Source organism: Cetorhinus maximus, chromosome X (genome assembly GCF_964194155.1).
Source record: "Cetorhinus maximus chromosome X, sCetMax3.hap1.1, whole genome shotgun sequence".
In the NCBI taxonomy this organism is placed as follows: domain Eukaryota; kingdom Metazoa; phylum Chordata; class Chondrichthyes; order Lamniformes; family Cetorhinidae; genus Cetorhinus; species Cetorhinus maximus.
This window is the reverse complement of record NC_135917.1, coordinates 15,245,170-15,265,938: the sequence shown is the minus strand read 5'-3', so window position 1 is coordinate 15,265,938 and position 20,769 is coordinate 15,245,170. Positions and strand designations below refer to the sequence as shown.

Sequence of the window (20,769 nt, the reverse complement as noted above, 5' to 3'; positions counted from 1 at the left end):
GTCCCTGGCTCCAAAACCAACGATGTGACACCTATCCTCTCAGCAGATGGTAATCAGCTCCTGACAAATAGGCATGAGATTCTCCCTCGTTGGGCAGAGTACTTGAATAATCTCCTAAACCAACAATCCATAGTGTGCAATGCTGCCATTCAGTCACTTCTACAGCACCTCACTCTGGAAGAGCTTGCTCTTGATCCTTCTCAAGCGGAAGTCATGAATGCCATAAAGCAGTTTTCTATGGGCAAGTCACCAGGAGCTGATGGCATCCCACCTGAAGTATTCAAGTATGGAGGGACTCACATGGTTAGGAAACTCACCAGTCTATTCTGCCTAATCTGGAACCAGGGCACTGTGCCCCAAGACAAGGATGCCTCCATAGCTAATCTCTACAAACAGAAAGGGAGCAAACCCATCTGTGACAATCATCGTGGAATATCACTTCTTTCAACAGCAGGGAAAATTCTTGCAAGGGTTATTCTTAATCCAATTGTCACTCACCTCATTAACTCTTGTGTACCCAGAATAACAGTGTGGCTTCAGTGCAGGATGGGGAACAGTGGGCATGATCTCTGCAGCATATCAAGTTCAAGAAAAGGACATCTATATGGTGTTCGTTTTCCTGATACAGTAAACCAGAAAGGCCTTTGGAAAGTTCTGTATAAATATGGGTGCCCTGAAAAGGTGATCAGTGTCATTTGCTCATTTCACATTGGCACGATGGCCAGTGTGATGCAAAGTGGTACGTCATCAGATGCCTTTCCTGTCACCAATGGCACCAAGCAAGGCTATGTACTGGCTCCAGCTCTGTTTGCCTTTCACTTTTTGGCCATGCTCCAGTACGCACTCAAAGATCTTGACACAGGAGTGCACATTCAGTTCTGGACAGATAACAGCATTTTCAGCTTGTAAAGGCTCAAGATCTGCACAAAGGTTACTGAACAGCTACTGAGTGGACTCTTGTTCGTGGACTGTACTCTCATAGCACATACTCTGGAGGGCATTCAGCTGCTGTTTGATCGCTTTTCCCTAGCCTCAGAACACTTTAGCCTGGCAATAGGTCTGAGGAAGATAGAGATCTTGTATCAGCCTGCCTCTGGTCTTCAAGACCCCACAGTCATTATCAACTACACACTCCTCCATTCGGTATGAAGATTTTGCTATCTTGGGAGTATCCTCTCCAATAACACGATGCCGAATGACAAAATCAACCATCGCCTGGTAAAAGCAAGCTCAACGTTTGGCAGTTCACTCACTCACAGATTTTGGAAAGAGCATGGAGTTTGGCTCTGAACAAAGATCGAAGTCTACCAGACAGTGGTTCTTACATCATTTCTCTATGGGTGCAAGGCTTAGACAACCTACCAGCATCAGATTGCAGAGCTCGAAGATTCAGAGGGATCTGGGTGTCCTAGTTCATGAGTCACGAAAGGTTAGTCTGCAGGTACAGCAGGTAATTAGGAAAGCTAATAGAATATTATCATTTATTGTGAGGGGAATTGATTACAAAAGTAGGGAAGTTACACTTTAGCTGTACAGGGCATTGGTGAGACTGCATCTGGAGTATTGTGTACAGTATTGGTCTCCTTATTTAAGGAAGGATGTAAATGCGTTAGAAGCAGGTCAGAGAAGGTTTACTAGACTAATACCAGGAATGGGTGGGTTGCCTTATGAGGAAACGCTGGACAGGTTAAGCTTGTATCTACTGGAGTTTAGAAATAATTTGACACCTTTAAGATCCTGAGAGGTCTTGACAAGGTGGATGTGGAAAGGATATTTCCTCTTGTGGGAGAATCTACAACTAGGGGTCACTGTTTAAAAATAAGGGGTCGCTCATTTAAGATAGATGAGGAGAATTTTTTTCTGAGGGTTGTAAGTCTTTGGAACTTTGCTTCCACTGCCTTTTCAGGAAGAGAGTCTTTGAATATTTTTAAGGCAGAGCTAGATAGATTCTTGATTAATAAGGGGGTGAAAGGTTATCAGGAGGTAGGCCAGAATGTGGGGTTGACGTTACATTTCGGATCAGCTGTGATCTTATTGAACGGCGGAGCATGCTTGAGGGGCTGAGTGGCCTACTCCTGCTCCGAATTCGTATGCTCGTATCACACAAACAGCTGGAAGCGTTCCATCTTTGCTGTCTGTGATCTACTTGCAATCTCTGGTGGTAAGACAAAATCCTCAACACTGAGTTCTTGCAAAGTTCTGCATACCTGGCATCGAGAGTATGCTGATCAGAGCTCAGCTTTGCTAGATGGGTCATGTGGTTCACATGGAAGATTCCCACATATCAAAGGCAGTACTCTACAGCCAGCTTAGCAAGGGAACCCAGACAACAAGACGTCTGACTACAAAACATCCCAAACTTAGATATAAAGACAATCTGAAAGCTAACCTCAGACTGCAAACTGGGTCCCAATACATGGGAAGAAACAACCTTGGACAGACCCAAATGGAGAAGTCTCTGTCATCAAACAATTTCAACATTTGAGGAGAACAGAGTCAAGTGCCTTCAGGACAAGCGAGTGTGGCACAAAGCCAATGCTTCCATCCATTCCTCTAACATTGACTTCATATGCAATATTTGCAATCGGTTATGCAAATCGAGACTTGGCCTAACGTCACAAGACACCAACCTAGACTGTAAACCGGTCTCTTTTTTTTTGCTTGCTGAACACTTGTCTGTCGAAGCGATGGGAGGATCAATGCAGTAATCTCTTCCAACTTTACTGAATCTGAATCTGAACATGACCAGATCAATTCCTAACATTTTTCTATTTTTTGCCTCCAGCTTAAATAGAAATTTGAAAACCTGACGAAGTGTTGCTGCTTCATTCTTGGGGGGATATTCTAAATTTATTCCTCTTCTGTTGCCAATTCACACTGTAGTCAATTAATTTATTACTTGTCTACATTGCACTGACCAAGTTCAATAAGTGGCTGCTGCATTGGTAAAGTATAAAGGTTAATCCTGAAGTACAACACTAACCAGAAAAATCAATCCAAATTATTCATTAATAACAGACTATATCCAACTTGAATGTACATCGCATTTCCTATGAGGTTAGGATATATCTGTTTGATTCAAGAAGTCTGTGATGATCAGCCATTTTTAATCTCCCTGTACTCCAGCATACAGAGGCCACAAAATTAGACTCCATAGCGCCACTGGTTTCAGGACTACAGGAGCCCGAAGGGGATAAAAATGATGTGTGGTCTGCTTCCAGCAACTTCTGGTGCAGCCCATGCCGATCACCATCTTGGGAAAGGTGATAGTGAGGGTGTGCCACGAGTGTGTCAGAAACATGCAGAGTGAACAAACTGTGGCAGTAAAGTAAAATTCTACAGATGCTGGAAATCTGAAGTTAAAACAGAAGTGCTGGAAATAATCAGCAGATCTGGCAGCATCTGTGGAGAGAGAAACAGAGTTAATGTTTCAAGCTGAATATGACTCTTCGTCAGGTTCAAAGCCACTTACCATCCTAAATTGGAACTATATCACCGTTCCTTCATTGTCGCCAGTTCAAAATCCTGGAACTCCCTTCCTAACAGCACTGTGGGTGTACCTACACCAGATAGACTGCAGTGGTTCAAGAAGGCGGCTCACCACCACCTTTTCAAGGACAATTGGGGATGGGCAACAAATGCTGGCCTAGCCAGCGGCAGCCACGTTCCATGAAAATAAATCTTTACCAAAATCTCTCAGTTCATTGTTCATTGTTGCATCAAATGGAGTGCAACGATGGCATAGTGATAACATTACTAGGCTAGTAGTTCAGATGCCCAAGCAAATCCTTTGCAGGTATGGGTTCAAATCCTACCATGGCAGCTGGTGGAATTTAAATTCAATTAATAAAAAGTCTGAAATTGAAAGCCAATTTCATGGTCACCATTACCGAGACTATCATTGATTGTTGCAAAAACCCATCTAGTTCACTAATGCCCTTTAGGGAAGGAAATCTGCCATCCTTACCTGGTCTGGCCTATATGTGACTCCAGACCCACAGCAATGTGGTTAACTGCCCTCTGAAATGGCCTAGCAAGCCACTCAGTTCAAGGGCAATTAGGGATGGGCAACAAATGCTGGCCTTGCAGGGACACCCATATCCAATGAGATAATAAATACATAAATAAAAAAGATTAGCAAGGCCCTGGATACTAGGAGAGATGACTTGTCTTCTTTCTAACAGAGAAAAGCAGGAGGAGCAAGCACATGGCTTTGCTAGGGTAGTTGTCTTCCCAATGGTGCAGGGAACTATTATCTGCAAGGATGTGACTTTGCCTCATTACAAAGTAGAGGTGTACAAAAATCAGAAAGGGCCCCATTCCCTCAATGGGTACTTGATGTGTGACCATTATTATGGTCCTTGGTGAGATCTGGTTAGGGACCAATAATGTTTTGTTTAAAGTAGACAAAGTTTAAGATTTAAGACACTAAGTGAATAAAGCCACAAGATTCCACAAGTTTGGAACAAACAAAAATAAACTTTACTATCCAAGTTTAGAGAGATAAAACAATTTACAATATCTACCTTATACTCCAACATTCAGGGTAAGTATGAGGTACATGTAAATTAACAGGTGAACTGTGGTCGAACACACCACCCTGTCCAGTAAATGTCAAATTATCAGTAACACTGTGAGCCAATCTCACTGAAACTTCATCTTTCTCACAAGAGTTGCAATCTCTACATTTGAAGATCTTCCTTTGGAATTCCCTCCAAGTCGCTTCCACTCAGATGGCTTCAACAATGGCCCACCTCGCAGGGTTTCAATCTTGCCTTCCAAGATTACATTCTCCTGGATTTCCGAGTACACTTGAGCACAACTTCAGCTCTTCTGCCATGCCAAGCAGAACACTACTGCTCCAAAAGGGGTACTTTTGCCCCAACAACCAGTAAATTGAAATCATCAACTTTCAGCTGCCTTCTCGGATCTTCAGGGCTTCTCTTGAGCCCTCTTCCACTATCACGGCTTCTCCCAAGCCCACTTCATTTAAACTCTGCTCCCCGTAGCTCTTTATTTAATTGGAGACTGTTTCTCCTCTTAAGTCAACTGCGACCTGTCCCTGTCTCTTGTCCCTGCCTCTCGGACACTTCTTGGGACCATCTCCCTGTCCCCCTCCCTGGACCTTCTCTCCAGGACACTTACCTGACTGTGGCGCACCTGACCTGGGTTTTCACGCCGTTCTTTATCTCTATGCACAAGTGCACATGCCCTGTCCTGGGCCTGAAGAACGGGAGATATCCGAACCTCATGTGCAGCCAGTTCCAGGGCCGCCGCATGAGTGGGAGGCCTGAGGTTTGTCAGGACGTGGAGTTCCTGACCTCTGAGGTAAGTTTTGAGATTCTTAACACCATGCACAGAACATCATGTTGGTGAATGCCCGCAAAACTGCCAGCAGCTACAATGCTTTTATCCTGTGCCAGTCAGCCTTTCCAGCGATCTTCGAGTCACCACATTGAACCAGAGGGTGGCTGCTTAGCGACAAGGACTACCTACCATGCATATGTCTCACAACTCCCCTCCACCACCTGACCACAGATGGACAGTGTTTGTACAACAAGAGATATGCCATGATCAGGAACATCATGGAGGAAACCATCAGCATTCTCAAACAATTGTTCCCTGCCTGGACTGCTCATAGGAAGAGCTCTCATACTTGTCAGAATGTGTCTCCAAATTTCTGGGGGTCAGCTGTGTCCTATACATCCTGGATATCATGAGAGCGCAGCACTTGCCACCAAGCCTTCAGTGAACAATTCAAGAAGAGGAAGAGCATGGGCCAGAGGAGGAGGAGGTGGAGGAAGGGAGGAGGAATCCAGGAAATCATCGCTCGAGTAGGGCTATCCATGAGCGGCTCATCACATTCCGATTCTCCTGAAACCATTGCTCCACAATTCCCTACCTTTTCATCCCTCTGCTACTAACCATCACAAGACCTTTTGGTCAAAGTGCTGAGATCACAGGCACCACAAAAAAAACATTCCATGCCAACTTTATCCAATAACACTTTCAATAGCACAGACAAAGGTTAACTAATCACCATTTCAGTGTCCTGCAGGTGCCTTTGCCTGTACTAGTGCTCCTACACAGTGCTACCCTGGTGGCTGCAGCATGGCTGATAGAAGGCTACTGACTTTCACTGTGGGAGACTATAGATGGTCTTACAGGACACTCTCGAGCAACTCTGGTCCTTGAGGGCCCAGCTTCAGACTACAGCACCTTGGTATGGGTGTCAGCAGTCTGGGCTGGTCAGCCAGCTGAGACACAACAGCATGAGTACTGACGGAATGGCAGTAGTGGGAAGACGAATGCTATCATCCTGAGAGTAAGGACAGCAGATTCATGTTCTGCAAAGCCACTGCCACTCCCCCAGAGCAGTGCCTCAGCAATCCCAGTAATCTGATGGAGGACAGATTTCTGGACCACCTCCCCCCTGCCACCCCCTTGAGCATTGGTATCTACAGACATGATGGCAACAGTCTGAAAACACATTGCACAGAGATGTTCCAGTACAGTTAAAACACTGGCATCCACCTGACCAATGTGGAAAACTGCCCAGGTATATCCTGTACATAAAAAGCAGGACAAATCCAACCCGGCCAATTACCGCCCCATCAGCTTCCCCTCGATCACCAGCAAAGTGGTGGAAGGTGTTTGCAACAGTGCTATCAAGAATCACTTACTCAGCAATAACCTGCTCACTGACGCTCAGTTTGGGTTCCCCCAGGGCCACTCAGCTCCTGACAGCATTACAGCCTTGGTCCAAACATAGAGCTGAATTCCAGAGGTGAGGTGAGACTGACTGCTCTTGACATCAAGGCAGCATTTGACCAAGTGTGGCATCAAGGAGTCCAAGCAAAATTGAAGTCAATGGGAATCAGAAAGAAAACTCTCTGGTTGTAGTTATACCTAGCACAAAGGAAGATGGTTGTGGTTGTTGGAGGTCAGTCAACTCAATTCCAGGACATCACTGCAGGAGTTCCTCAGGGTAGTGTCCTCGGCCCAACCATCTTCAGCTGCTTCATCAATGACTTTCCTTCCATCATAAGGTCAGAAGTGGGGATGTTCGCTACTGATTGTGTTGTTCAGCACCATTCGCAATTCCTCAGATACTGAAACAGTCCATGTCCATATCCAGCAAAATCTGGACATACTCAAAATAAAACTGGAAAATTGACTCATATGTGGCTTCCTTCAGGCTCAGGTGATGCCAGGAGCCCGAGCTATTCAGCTAAACCAGGCAAGTGCCACGCTGACATTTATTTCCTCCCTCTTGCAGAACAAGGTGGCCCATAACTGAAGGGGGAACCAGAGAATTGGGCAGGGGCATGGGGGAAACCACTACCACTCCATTCACTCTTAGCCTGGTGGAGATGGTACTTCGAATCATGTAGCCAGCTGCAACAAAGCCCATGGCATCCACAGTCACCAAGACAGTCGAGGATGTTTGTAAGTTACTGCCTTAGGCCCGTTCTCAACTTCCACCTCACTCCCTTCCTGCTTGGTATGAAGTGAAAGCTGAGATGATGTGACCATGGACATCCTGCCTTCATCCATACCCCCTTCCCTTAAACCATCCCTGCCCTTCTGCTTTTATGCTTTCAGATACCCAAGAACTCCCAGCTGGCCACCCTCAGCACACCCAGGACATGGAGGGAGAGCAACCCCACACCAGTGATGAGAAGCGCTGTTATTTGGTGTGACACTTGAAGCTGCCAGCTCATACTGGCACTGTGTACCCCCAGAAGACAAGCACTAAAGGGGCACACAAGGTGAATAGTTCATTTCTGTTTGTATAAATGGATGTGTTGTTGGGTAAAGACGTAACAAAGAGGTTTTTGTTGATGACTTTTATGGTTAGATGGTGGCCAAAGGGATGTTGTAATGGAGCATCTCAGATGGGTGTAACGGTGGGCAATGGTGGGTCCATTCTGGTGTGCAAAAGTTGTTTCACTGAAATCTGAGCCTAATAATCCACTCTCTCTGCTCATCAGATTACAAGGGGTCCAGGATGCATTTCCCCCTGCCTCCTCTTCCCCCTGCCTCCTCCTCTTCCAGTTCCTCCTCCTCCTGAGGTAGCCTCTGCATGCCTGGTGGTAATGGCTGTGCCCTCATAATGGTGAGGTTCTGGAGAACGCAACAGTCCACCATGAGCTTCGAGACCTGCTCTGGCAATGTACTGCAGTGCTTCTCCCCGCAGCGCACCCCCCCACCGCCAGCCCTCAAAATTAGAAACGTTTTTTGAGAAGGCCTGATCAATGATGTTCCGAGTAGCTCCGTGGCTCTCATTGCAGGTCCAGGGTGCTCTGCTCACAATGATAGAGAGGGGTCATGAGTCAAATGCCGGGGTGGGGGGAGGAGAGATAGCCCTTATCCCCAACCAGCCAGCCTCTGGTTCCTCTAAAATTCTTTCGAGTTATCAACAATCACAGATTGCAACTCTTTTGAGTACAATCACAGTTCTTGGTTTCCGGGAGTGGGACATGAACCCACAACCTTCTGATTCAAAGGCGAGGGTGCTATGGACTGAGCCACAGCTGACACCTCAAAAATTCTTTCGAGTTATTAACAGTCACAGATTGCAACTCTTTCGAGTACAATCACAGTTCTTGGTTTCCGGGAGTGGGACATGAACCCACAACCCTCTGATTCAAAGGCAAGGGTGCTAAGATGGTCAAACAAAACTTCACCTGTCATTTACTGACTGGTCCAGGGCCCTTCTTGCAGCTGAGCACCTGATCCTTGTTGAGTGACGTGCAAATTAATTGAATAGCCCTATGTGGTCCAAATTTGAAAAACAGGCATCACATCAGCCAGTATTGATGTACAATACCTTGCCAGTTCCAATACTTCTAGTGCTCACAGGGGACATCAAAGCGTGTTCCCTTCTCAAGCTGGAGTGTCACACAGGCCATACTGGAAGTAGCCGGCAGTGCCATGTACACCCCCAGGAGAGCACTCAGATTCAAGCTACTGATCCAAATCTTATGCCCTTTAACTCTTAGGGAATGATTAGCAATTGAATGATTGGCTTCCAGGAAGTGTTTATCTATGATTTGTTTGCAAAATCTCAAAGAAGCCAATTGAAAGAACTTAATTGACTGATTTGTCTCTTTCATCCTCCATGAATGGGCTGAAAGCCGTTGCATTGTTTAAACTATCTCTGCTGTGTCAATGCAAGCAATTGGATCACTTAGCTGCCACATCTTCTCCTTCTAGCTGCAGCCCTTTAAGAGCTGCTGCAATGCTGCATTTTATATTCCCCAACCGAGTGACAAGGTCTCAAGGTAAACTTTTCAAGAACCAGTAGCCAATTGAAATTAGGGAAGGAACAACCATTGCAAAACTTCGCATGGTCTTTGTTTTTTTTGAAAATTTGGAGCTGCCGGGTAAAGGTCCATCTGCATTGCTCATCAAGCACTTTCACCTTGAGTATGGAATGAGTTTGATATAGAGCAAAGTTCCCATTACACAGTGAGAAAACTAGCAGTGAATATAACAAGATAGGATAGGGTTAACACTTCCTATTTGATAATTGAGGATTTGATAAACACAGCACAGTTTTGGTGTTTAAAATGCTGAAAAGCCAGATGGCCAAATATTGAAAGGCCATACCAATAAATCAGGCCCAAACTTTTTTGTGTTTATGATTGTTCTGAAAAATCTTTTAACAATAGACGGGTAAAGCTTGAGACAGACTTTTAGGCTCCCAAGGTCCTTAAGATAAAAATTCATCAGACGGAGTCATCCGAAGTATGAGAATTAGCATTCTCCATAATTAGCATGGGTCCAGATCATTGCTACTATAAAACTAGAAAGTAAAAATATTTTTATAAGTGAGTTAAAAGCAAAATGGGTGTCAGCAGTTTGGGCTGGTCACTCCATGTGCAGTTTCCATTTCATGGCACCTTTCAGGATGAGGGTTAGGAGCTCATGAGAAGGTGCATAAGGCAGCAACTTACAATCATCCGGAATTGTCTCCAGTTCCATAGCACTGCTCCCCATTATTCTAAGGACCATTTCCACCAGGGTGATGAGGTGATGTATATGACCTGGGCTTCTAGCTTTTTCTCTTGTTGTGTGCCACCTTCTCCTGCAAGAAAAAGGGCAGAATGTCACTGACCTTGAGCCAGTGCATTGGCTGCCACAGTCAAATAGCCAGAGGAACATGGAGGCATTGAAAGGGTTGTGTGTGCGGCTGGTATGCTTCGAAGGTGTGCATGGGTGAGATGTAGTATTAAATGCTAGGAGTGAGTCCTGAGCAATCCCTCTAAACTGCACAGTCATGCAGCAATCTAAAATTCCCCATGAAGGCTGCGCACAAAGCAGCCCTTCAAATTACTGCATGTGCATGACCATGCAAAGAAAATTTAAATGGTTCAAGCATTTAAATAAACCACCTGTGCACCCAAAAAAAGTTAAAGGAACGTTGATCCTGAGCGTCAGGGTGTGGTGCTGGGTAAGTGATGGGGGTGTGGTGTATTGAGCAGTGCGAGAGGTGTGTAGTGTGCTGGGTGAGAGATGTGATGCACAGATGCATTCACTCACCTTGGCCACCCGAATGAGATCATTAAATCTTTTGCAGCACGGCTACCAGGTCCATAGTGCCACACTCTTGCAATGACTGCCCTTGTGACATGCTCCCACTTCTTTCGGGGTTACTCTGGAGGGCTTTCTGCCTCCTGCTGAAAACATGGCTTCCTTCCTGGCTTCAACCTCTTGGTAGTGTGGCCAGGCTGGTGTCGCTGAATCTAGGAGACTCTTGCTATGACCTGGCTTCTCACGAAGTGTCCAAAACCAATTATCCAGTAGCTTGCAATGCATTACTGCAACTTCCCTTTCATAGGAACTGCTCCTTAAATAGGTGAGACTGCCTGCAATGCATGCTTTCTACTGAACAATATTCAGCACCCTAGAGTGTGCAGAGAATGCCTGCACCAAAATGCGCACAGGGACTGTGCAAGGACCACTCCTTTCAACACCACAGTCATGGAAATGAGGTGGGTAGACCAATTTTCTGGCTTACTCATCTAATATCTAACAGGCACAGGCGCGCTGTGAGCCACAATCCCTGTGCCCGAAAATCAGGGTGATTGAATTTCACATTCTAAAAATCTTTAGAAGGACCTAGGTTAACCAAATGGGCAAACAAGTTGCAGGTATGATTTAACTTGAAGGTAAAAAGGGGGTCTAAAATGAATGGAAAAATACTGAAAAGTGTGGATAAAGAGAGAGAGACACAAGGTTTCAAATACATCACTGCCTGCAAATGGGGGTTCAGGTATATAAAGCAAAAGGCTCTATAGCATGTCATGTTTGAGAATTAGGGCACAGAGTACTAGGGCAAAGAAGTAATAATAAATTTGTACAAGTGATTAGTCAGGGCACAATTAAATTAGTGTGTGCAGTTTTGGACACACCATTATAGAAAGGACATCCAGGCCACAGAAAGTAAGCAGCATATCCACCAGGATGATGCCAAGGATGGAAAACTATGCTCATGTGGTCCGAAGGCTGATGCTTGCACCTCCTATGGGTGGCAGTAAAACCCTGGGCTCCAGTTGTACAGCAGCAGGCACCTGAGAGGGGGACAGCTGGTTTTGGACTCGTCTTGGTGCATGGGTCAAATAACGTGCGTTGAGAAAGTAGAGAAAATTTTCCTTGCTGTCAAGTGTGCAGAAGCTGCCAAGTTGCAAGACTTTCATAAAAGCAAAAAATTGCGGATGCTGGAAATCCAAAACAAATTTCCTCCAAAACGCCTTCCTCTCCCTCCCAGAACCATGATAGGGTCCCCCTTGTCCTCACTTATCACTCCATCAGCCTTCACATTCAAAGGATCATCCTCCGCCATTTCCGCCAACTCCAGCATGATGCCACCACCAAACACATCTTCCCTTCACCCCCCCGGCGGCATTCCACAGGGATCGTTCCCTCTGGGACACCCTGGTCCACTCCTCCATCACCCCCTACACCTCAACCCCCTCCCATGGCACCTTCCCATGCAACTGCAGAAGGTGCAACACCTGCCCCTTTACTTACCCTCTCCTCACCGTCCAAGGGCCCAAACACTCCTTTCAAGTGAAGCAGCATTTCACTTGCACTTCCCTCAATTTAGTCTACTGCATTTGTTGCTCCCAATGTGGTTTCCTCTACATTGGAGAGACCAAACGCAGACTGGGTGACTGCTTTGCAGAACACCTTCGGTCTGTCCGCAAGCATGACCCAGGCCTCCCTGTCGCTTGCCATTTCAACACTCCACCCTGCTCTCATGTCCACATGTCTGTTCTTGGCCTGCTGCATTGTTCCAGTGAAGTTTAATGCAAACTGGAGGAACAGCACCTCATCTTCCGAATAGGCACTTTACAGCCTTCTGGACTGAATATTGAGTTCAACAATTTTAGATCATGACTCTCTCCTCCATCCCCACCCCCTTTCCGATCCCCCTTTTTTTTCCCAATAATTTATATAGATTTTTCTTTTCCCACCTATTTCCATTATTTTTAAATGTATTTCCATCCATTGTTTTATCTCTACCTATTAGCCTATTTCGATCCCTTCCCCCCACCCCACCCCCACTAGGGCTACCTGTACCTTGCTTGTCCTACTTTCTACCCTTAATTAGCACATTCCTTAGATAATATCACCACCTTCAACACCTCTTTGTCCTTTTGTCTGTGACATCTTTTGGCAATCTCCACCTATCACTGGCCCTCTATCCAGCTCTACCTGTCCCACCACCCCCCCTCTCTTAAACCAGCTTATATTTCACCTCTCTTCTATTTTTACTTAGTTCTGTTGAAGAGTCATACGGACTCGAACCGTTAACTGTGTTCCCCTCCGCAGATGCTGCCAGACCTGCTGAGTTTTTCCAGGTATTTTTATTTTTGTGCAAGACTTTCATCTCATTTTAATAAATGTTTCAAGAAGCATCTTTAAATGCTGCTGTTTAGTGAATTTCTCTAATTTAAAAAGTTAGATAGTTACAGACAGGTGCCAGAATTACAGGATAATTATAATGGGGGGGCTTTAATTATCCTAATATAGACTGGGATACTAATAGTGTAAAGGCCAGAAAGGGGGAAGAGTTTCTAGAATTTTTTACATCAGTATGTTGCCAATCCAACAAGGCAGGAGGCATTGCTGGTCTGTTTCTGGGGATTGAGGTGAGTCATGTGAATTAAGTGTCAGTGGAGGAAGATTTAAGGGAGAGTGATCATTGTATCTTAAGGTATAGTTTGGCGATGGAAAAGGACAAGGAGCAATCCAGTATAAAAATAATTAATTCGGGGAGGGCCAACTTCAATGGGGTGAGAACAGATCTGACCCAGATAAGTTGGAATCAAAAATTAGCAGCAAAACTGTAATGGAATAATGGGCTGCCTTTAAAGAGGAGATAGTTTGATACAGTTGAGGTGCATTCCCACATGGGGGAAAGGAAATGAAAACAAATCCAGAGCACCCTGGATGACGAGAGATAGAGAATAAGCTGAAGCAAAGAAAGGGTGCATATGAAAAATGTCTGATGGATAATACAATTGAGAACCAGTCTAAATGTAGAAGGCTCAGAGGGGAAGTGAGAAACAAATAAGAGGAGCAAATAGAGTATGAGAAGAAACTGGCAGTTAACATAAAAGGGAATCCAAATGTCTTCTATAGTTATAGAAATAGTAAAAGTGTGATCAAAGGAGGAGTGGAGCCGATTAGGGACCAAAAAAGGGATTTACGTGTGGAAGCAGGGGGCATGGTTGAGGCACTGAATGAATACTTTGCAGTTGTCTTTACCAAAGAAGATGATGCTGCCTAAGCCATAATGAAAGAGGAGGTAGTTGAGACACTGGATGGACTAAAAATTGATAAAGAGGAAGTATTGGAAAGATTGGCTGTACTTAAATTTGATAAGTCACTATAACCAGATGAGATCGAAATAAAAGGGAATTGGATAATTATCTGAAGAGAAAAAAAATACAGGGCCACGGGAGAAAGGCAGGGGAATGGGACTAGATGCATTGCTCTTGCAGACAGCGAACACAGACACAACGGGCCGAATGGCCTCCTCCTGTGCTGTAAGCGTTCTATGATTTTATAACAGATATATTGTTTTGACTCAGCCTGAGAAACTGTTAAATTATTGCACTTGTACATAGTTATATTTTTCAGATTTTTTTCTTCAAATTTGTAAAGAGCTTTATATTTAAATTAAACTACTTAGTTATTTACAGATATTTGCTGCTCTATACTAATTAACTTGTTTAAAATAGTGGCAAAGGTTTAGGTTTTACATAAACATTCTATTTCTTGGTGATAGTTGGAACTTGAAACTTTCGCATTAAATTCTGCAAATGGTTTGTGCCCAGATTACATGTGCATCTGGGTGCACGTCTGGAGGATACTCTGAGCCCAGTGTGACTTAGTGAGTTTGAGGGGGCTGCACTGGGGATTTCATCAAGCGTCAAGCAGTAGGAGGGTGGATGAGTCGGGAAAGCATATATTTCTGTGCATGATTCTGTACTTTTGGTCATAGACCAGGTTCACATGCTGTTTATGAGGAGATAGCACTGGAGGAATGGGTGCCATCAATAAGGTCTTGGACAGAAGGTAAAAGGTCTCTGTTACGTTTTTGGCTGGTTTCCATGGTGAAATTAATTTAATTCCAGGTCTGGGCAAACATAGCATCTGTCTCTTGCACAATGCAACTTGTGCTGCAGCTGGGAAATTTGACAGCTATCTTCTGCTGTTGCTTGGGAGAATTAATCGCAAAATCATTTATGGCAGTGGCCACCTTGACAGTTACTCACAAAGCAGTCTCTGACGTTGAAATGGTATACCCAGCGGGTGGCCGTAGATTCTGTTAAGGTTCTGGTAATTAGAGTTCTCTTGGTAAACAGCCACAGATGGGATAAGTGATGCACTAACAAGGTCAAAATGACTCCAGTCATGAAATCAAACAAAAGCAATGCATAGATACATAAATTGACATCATTCAGTTAATTTGAAGCAACTTGCAACAACTGCCAAGCAGAGCCCTCTTTAAAAACCTGCCATAGCATGTTTCTCATCAGTGTTAACCGACTTCAGCATTATTCAACCACTGTTAATGCAGGCAGTGGTTACATTAAATTATTTTTGGGGCCTTAATGAGCCCAGTGCACACCTCAATGCCACAGGTGCATCCCAGCCACATGATGGTGTACTATACGTAGACTTCAGCCATCAGTGCCCGGTAGTGTATGAGAAGTGTGCATCCATCTACATTACTGATGCTAACTACGTCATCATCAGCCCCATAACATTATCCCCAAAACAAAATGCCAAACTGAGAGATTGTATATTATGCTAAACTCAATTAAAACTGTACTACTGTAATGCTGACTGATTATATCATGCCAAATTGTTATGAGGTTTCTTTCCAAATACCTAGACAAGCTAATACATTGCTGATTGTTCCAGCTCTGCGACTTCATTTAGCATACTGACCACCGCATTCCCATCTCTCAATTTTTGCTCCTCCTTTCCTGAAATTGGTGACACAAGGTGGAATATAGTTCCATGGGCACTCGCACCCATGTAATAATTCACTATCTGTGGAACCATGTCCTGTAATAAATCATTCTTAGCTCTTCTTCAAATCTTTAAGGCTGAAATAGACAGACTTTTTGTCTCTCAGAAAATCAAGGGATATGGGCAGCAGGTAGGAAAATGGAGTTGAGGTAGAAGATCAGCTATAATCATACTGAATAGTAGAGAGGGCTTGACGAACTGTATGGTCTAGTCCTGCTCCTATTTCTTATGTTAACATCCACCTGAATCACTGCAACAAGTAGACACCACCTCGCTTTAATGCCTCATTCAAAAGATGCCATCTCCAACAATCCAGCTCTTTTTCTGCACTGCACTAACGTATTAACACCCCGTAATATGCACTCAAGTCCTTGAACTGGGTTGAACCCACAACCTTCTGGCTTAGGATGAGATTATTACCAATTAAGCTGACACCTGCTTAGTGTAGAATGGTGTCAGTGCTGGCATTCGCTGCTGTTCTCTGTCTCTTTCTTATTCTAGCTGAGAAACTTAGTCTATTTATAAAATTGTCCAACGTAGCAACAGAGCCATTTGAGCCTAGGATCTGTTGTATCCAGGTGAAATATATCTATCCATATTTTTTACATCTGCACACACTTCCTTTCTACAAAAACTTTATTTCTGCTGTCATATTTGTGCATTGCTTTGGGTTAATTTTCTTCCCATTACAAATTCCTATGCCCACCTACATTTAAAATGGAATGTGCCTATGTAAACTTGTCACACTGTAATCATACCCTCACCAGGATGACACTAGTAGCATCTCAGTTTTGTCTCCATGATCCTTGGTCTGTATTTCAGAATAATTTCTGTACTCCAAATCAACTCTACAATACTTTGTCTCCCAAATTTTTGTTGGCTTTGCTTTTTAACTATAAGTAACACTAACAAAATTATGTGAAAATTAGATGGTTATGCTGATGGGGTTAGATGAAATGGGGTGGGAGGAGGCTTATGTTGCGCATAACCACCAGCATGGAGTAAGGCCAAATGGCCTGTTTCTGTGCTGTACAATATACGCAATTCTTTGTAAGGAGAGACCTTAAAATGGGAATTGAAATATGTCTGCACACCCCAATTCAATTGTCCCTAACCTTTAATGAAGCCCAACTGCAGAAACACTTTTCAATAGTATTTTTGCTTAACTCAGACACCAGGCTTTTTTTTTTTTACCCCCTCAGCATCTATGCCTTTTATCTTGTTTTAAGTTTAATTAATATATGATCTGGATGCCACTGCTCTATATTGTGGAACCTCAATGAACTGCCACTTTCTATTATCCACCAAATTGGGATGGGTCCAATTTATTATTGCAAATACCTATAATTGAGCTTTGAGTGTTTAATACAGCAGTATTGGTCCTGAAGCTTTTCTCTTCTTGTGGGAATGTGTCTGGCTACGTTTGGCAACTCTCCAAAGTGGCGTGATTAAAACTAGAGGTTCATGGTGTTGAAGTATACCTGAGAGAAGCCCTCAAATAAGACACTGGGCGAATTTAAGAGGAGGAACGCAGGTCCTGATGGTGGAACCGGAAATGGGCACCACTTCCGCTTGCACCTTGGGAGTTGGCGCACATGCAATTACACGGGGGACATATGTGGCAGGGGTGGGTATTCATTGGTGGATCCTGCTGTCAGATGACAATGCAGCAGGTATGGGCAGGCTATAAAAGAGCCTCCTTGACATAGATGGAGGCTCTGCATCATGGTCACAACTTTACTGTCCACCTCCATTCCATCAATTTCTTTTCGCAACCCTTCATCACTCTCATCCCACTAAAACTACTCCCCTCCATTGCTCCCCCACTTATTATTCTTGTGTGTCCTGGGCACCACCACCCCCTCCTCCCCAATCACATCCCAGCCCCTTCAACTGCACATATATCTGAGCCTAGACAGAGACAGAACCCACAGTTTAGCGACGTCTCTCTGCAGATTACCCTCTGGGCTATCAGTATACAGCGGGAGATGCTCTTTCCCAAAGATGGTAACAGAAGACCTTCCAACCTGACCAAGGCAGCCTGGATGGAGATTGTGGAGGCAGTGAGCAACCATGGGGTCCTTTGAAGATCCTGGGTTCAGTTCAGGAAAAGGGTCATCGACCTGCTCTGATTCCCCCAGGGTAAGTGGCATGATCACATGTTACCAAAGGTTCTCTCATGGGCTCATCAAGTAATGTATCTTTGCAAGTGGGGTTCTAGGCCAGGTGGGTGAATGAGTGATCAACCTTAGTACCGAATAGCAATTGAGGCCAAAGTGTGTGAGCGTTTGGATCCAACGTATCTCTGACGGGTCAGTATGTACGATGGGGATGTGTGCAGAGAAGTGGGTTAGGTGTCACTTGACATGTCACTAAATCTGCACAATGTTATGCAGGAGAAGCAGACCTACAATTTGAGGGAGAGGGCAAGGACCAGAGGTGAAGTGCCTGACCTGAAGTGGTTCACACCAGTGAAGGAAGAGGAACAGCAGATCGCAGGAGAGGAGAGTGGTCACGTGGCAGCAGACACCAAGGCTGGACTAGCCAGGCATAAGAGGGAGAATGCATCCAACCTGATGCTAGCATATGGGCACACAGGAGGCACATGAAGGAATGTGAAGCACTCATAGACTGTGCTGATCATTAATGAGATTATTTTTGTTCTCCACTACAGGTGCTTGCAATCCCAAGCCCAGGCCACAGCAACAGCCTGAAGGCTCCAGCTCTAGGGACGATGGCACCATTGACCCAGAGGTTGTGCCACCCCCTGCCTCTTCCACAACCTCCACCAGCTCAGATACACCCACATGGGTCACGGAAGGTTCGCGTTTAGATTTGGGTGCACAATCTTGTGGGCACATTACACACAAGTCCTAACAGCTGAGGGAGACCATGATAGCTGAGGCCCCTGACACTCGGAGGATTGCTGGGGACCAGGTCCTGCTGAGCCCTACACTGATGAACAAGTCTCTGGTCACAGAAGCCTGCTGGAGATGTGGCAAAAGGTAGGGCAATATATAGAGGAGATACCAGAGGTCATGCACAGCTTTGCACGGAATGAAGAACTTTAACCTGGAAGCAGTGCAGTAAGGAAAATTTGTAATTTCTCTGAAATGTCTGTGGAACCTGTAATTGGTTTTAAGAATTTATGAAAAGGAATTTTAAGAGTTTGCACCAATGGTAAAGGGATCAATTTTACTTTTTTTGGATAATAAGAAATACAAGTCCATGTGACCTGTTTGACACTTGACCAGCTGGGCGCAGTTAACATATGAAAGCTGTGTGGATAGTCACAAAGGAGTGTTGCAGGTCTCCTTCCAAGTGCTCCTTCTCCTCAGGGAGACTGGGAGGTGCCATTGAGCAGAGAGAGGGAGGATGAACACGTGCCGTCCTTGGGGCTTCCTCTCAGGATGCTCCCAGGGTGAGTGGCCTCTCCTCATCGCCTTTGCCATTGACCCCATTGTCACCAAGGGGAGAACAGAGAAGGCAAATTTACAAGGAGCTATGTGTGCGTGCACTTAATACACTTGAACAGGACAGGAAGCCGAAACAGGGTTAGAGCAGAGTTTGTGAATTAGACAATTTTACTGCTGCTGCTTCAATTTTGCCAGAGTCAACCAGACCGTTTAACAGGGTTTATTAAATGGATTGGACAAAGGAGTCTCTGGGGAATCTGTGCCATCAAGACTGTCATGAACCTGGCTAAGGAGGTTCTGCAGGAGTGTGTTGTTTGGGCAAAGACCATCTCTGGGGAACTTGGGTGGAATACGGCTGCCGGTGAATGTGACTTGTGCACCAAATCTATTGAGTTGGAAAGACTGAGGTCACACATGGTGTCACATTTGTGCGGAGAGTGATGCTAACGTTTGTGGTGCGTAAGATGTATCTTTGTTGTATCGAGTACTTAAAGTGAAATTTACATTTTTATTTGAATATCATTTGCTCATTAATTCATGTTTAATTTACACTAGTTTTGATTCATGTTAAAGTAAAAGTTACAAAAAGCGAAATCTTGTTAGTAATTTCTTCATTTGGGAGTTGTTTGGTAATTTTGATTATTTTGGTTTACAGTTCCCCCCAGGGACTGTAACAGCTGACAATGGAGACATTCATGCAAGCCAGAAGTTCTGTCATGTTTCACACACGTGAGCACATAGTTTCCCTCCATGGAGAGGTTGGTGATAGCCATGGCTGGTCCCAGGGAGTTCTTACGGCCATATGAGTACAGTCGATGACTCTTTGCACTCTAGGGAAATGAGCAATAATCCCGAAGCCCAAGGCCCTTGATGTCTGGCTGTCCTCATCTGTACAGAATTTCATGAATTCATTCCCATGAGAAGGAAGGCATTGGTCACCTCCTTTTGTGCACTTGTGTTTAGCAGCCTGATAAATGCCACACATGTCACCTGTGGAGCCCTGGAAACAACCACTGGCAAACAAAATTGAGCGCTGCAGTCACCTTAAGGGTCACTGGCACGGGCTTCCCAGCAAATCCACATTGCTACAGGTTTTGCTGAACAATCCCATGCATCTCAGTGACCATTTCCCAGGACTTCCTTAGTTGTCCCTGGTATTGTCTCTCAGACATCTGCAGAGAGTTAGTTCTTGTCCTGAGGATGCTGTGATACACTGGTGCCCATTTCCTACGATGACTCCCCTAAATCCTGCGCCCCACCCGCCCCCCCCAACCCCACCCCACAACCCCCCCCACCCACCACCCCCCCACCCCCTCCCCTCCCTGATACCACCAGTGTTGCAGCCTCTGTTGTTGGCCAGCAACAGCTCTCCTTTGTCGCATCCTCTCCTGCTCCCGAGGTTGTAAGAATATTGGGTGTATAGACCCATCGGGTATCCACCATGTGAGCTATGTGAAGAAGGCAGGCAATGATATGAGCACCTCTGTGACAGTAGGACTTAATTTAAAAAAATTTTAAGACAATTAGTATTCATTGGATACAAACGTATTGAAAGTAAGAATCTGCCACTGGATGGCATGAGGACCGGCCTGCTACTGCAACACCACTGACTCAATCTCTATATCTCAACCCACCATCGGGAAACCAAGATTTTCTCTCCTGCCTACTTAATTTCCACCCGGCCGCCACTTTTCCCATTCTTACTGGCCCCATTAAACACTCACCACTGAGTGGAATCATGGCCATCAACAAAAAGGTACTGGATATCATTGACCTACACAAGAACATAAACCAG

The 20,769-nt window shown here is 44.9% G+C and overlaps 1 long non-coding RNA gene across 1 annotated transcript in view; it reads left to right on the top strand.

Moving 5' to 3' along the window:
- Positions 1–920: 920 nt before the first annotated feature.
- The window catches only part of LOC144672657 (uncharacterized), a 30,826-nt gene continuing 10,977 nt past the window's right edge, over positions 921–20,769 (top strand). Inside the window, exon 1 of the long non-coding RNA XR_013574128.1 lies at positions 921–1,429. This is a non-coding gene — a long non-coding RNA (uncharacterized LOC144672657). The remainder of the gene's footprint in view (positions 1,430–20,769) is intronic.